Genomic DNA, 2,379 nt, shown 5'->3' with positions numbered 1-2,379 from the left:
CCAGCTGATTAACGGTCGCCGGCATCAGCCGACCGAGAGAGAGGCAGAGAGAAAGAGAGATGTAGGGGGAGAGAGGATTTTTTAATTTTATTATTTATTAATTTTATTTTTAATTATAATTACAGTTTAATTTTTGCAAAACAAAAAAATTTTAAAAATCCAAACCATAATAAGATATTGTAAAACAAAAAAAAAAATCCACTTACTAAAATTATAACATAATAAAATAAAATATTGTTAGGGTTAGGGTTAGGATTAGGGTTAGGTGAGGATGAGGGTGAAAGGGACTTGGATTTTAGAAGCCCATGAAGAAAAAGCTTAAAAGAGAAAAATGATTGAAGCCCAAGCCCATCAAAACAAAAAAATGATTACACCAAAGAGTGGAATGGACTTGGATGCAAAGAATTAGAATGAATGGACTTGGATGCAAAAATTACAACACCATGACCGACTGCAAAGTTGGAGTTTAATTGTGTGGTCCAGACTTGATTTAATCAATTGCAATTGGGCCAAACTCGCTTCAGCTTTGAATAACAAGAAATTTGGGCCGAAAGTCAAGTGTGGGCTGATACTTGCTTGCAATTTGGAAATCAAATGAAGTCTATAGGAGACAGCTGCTGGAGATGTGGAGTTGAATCATTTCATGGGTCGGACTTGTTATTGTAGAATCTCCATGGGAATAAAATTGCTGCAGTTCGATTTTTTTTTCACAAGAGGATTATGAATGGGCCGGAAATTAAATAAATCATATGTTGGGCTAGAGAAGAACAAAAAGCAAATTTAAAGGTGGAGATTGTTGCTTGGGGCTCAAGACAAATCCAATGGCTCATATTCATTGAAGATTACTATAAATAGGGGTAGAGAGTGAGGGGTTAGGGTGTGAAAATTTTTGTAACTCCTTTTGGAGAGGAGGGCTACTCTTAATTGAGAAGGTCTTCCAAAATTGTAACTTTAGTTATTTTGGGCTAGAAAAGAACAAAAAGCAAATTCAATGGTGGAGATTGTTGCTTGGGGCTCAAGACAAATCCAATGGTTCATATTCATTGTAGATTACTATAAATAGGGGTAGAGAGTGAGGGGTTAGAGGTGTGAAAATTTTTGTAACTCCTTTTGGAGAGGAGGGCTACTCTTAATTGAGAAGGCCTTCCAAAATTGTAACTTTTGTTGCAATTAATAATAATAATTTTTTCACCACTTTAAATTTTTCTCTTCTTCTCTTTATTGGATGATGAAGATGAAGATGAAGATGGAGAATATTTGAAGATTTGCATTTCTTATCTTTTTCTCTTTTATTGCTTATTAGTTTAGATTTATTTCTATGCTTGTAGTTAGATTTTATTTTCTTGTTAAATAGCCAAGAGGCTAGAACCCTCTTGCCTTAGATTTATTTTATGCTTATAGAGTAGATTTATTTTCTTGCATTTAATTCTTGTAATTTTTTTTATAGTTTAGATTTTGCAATTTATTTTGTAGTTAGATTTTAATTTCTTGCACTATTCACCTTGAGGCTAGAACCCTCTTGGGTTTAGTTTTTCTTTTTGTTTATTTTTATTTTGTTTGATTCGCCTTTAGGCTAGAACCCTCTAGGGAATCACCCTTTTCTAAGAAGTGGGTTCAATTGTAGATTACCCATATCTATAATTGAATCCACCATATTTAATTTCTTGTATTTTCTTTTATTCTAGAATTTTGTTCTTCATTATTGATTTTTTATTTGTTTCTTGATTTTATTCATTTTTTTCCTTTTCACCTTATTGATCATACTCATTCTTTTTTTAAATCCACTCTCACTTACACGTTGCACCTATTTACTCACCATTTTCACTCTCTCAATCTCTTCACAATCACATTCACTTATCACTCCTACTTGTCACGCACACAACATAAGAACCGATTTCATACTTTCTCCTACAAAACACCTTCCTTGTGGGATCGATATCTTAAATACTATAACTTGACACGGTTGTGCACTTGCAACCTTTTTGGTACATGTTTATGCCGCATCACTTTAGGAGTTTTTGGTTAGGAGCTAGTCTAGTTGTGTAAGACCCCGTAGATTTTTGAGTATGTATATGTACATCAGTAATGAGGTTGAGTGTGCTAGATTTCATCATATGCAGCCGAGTCAGAGTATGCAGTTTCTAGTCCATGAGTCGACCCATGACTGTCATGAGTCGACTCACGGAATCGAGTCCTGTTGTTATTTAGTCTCTGCTGAGTCGACTCATTATATCATGAGTCGACTCATGAGTCATGAGTCGACCCACGACTGCCATGAGTCGACTCATCGGGGTTTTTCTGATTTTCTGAGTTGGGTTTGTTTAGGTTTCGGGTCGGGTTTTATCCACTCATATATGTTTCTCCCCACCCGAAAACACT

This window comes from Asparagus officinalis, chromosome 9 (assembly GCF_001876935.1).
Source record: "Asparagus officinalis chromosome 9, Aspof.V1, whole genome shotgun sequence".
In the NCBI taxonomy this organism is placed as follows: domain Eukaryota; kingdom Viridiplantae; phylum Streptophyta; class Magnoliopsida; order Asparagales; family Asparagaceae; genus Asparagus; species Asparagus officinalis.
The sequence above is the reverse complement of the archived record's forward strand: the minus strand, read 5'-3'. Positions refer to the sequence as shown.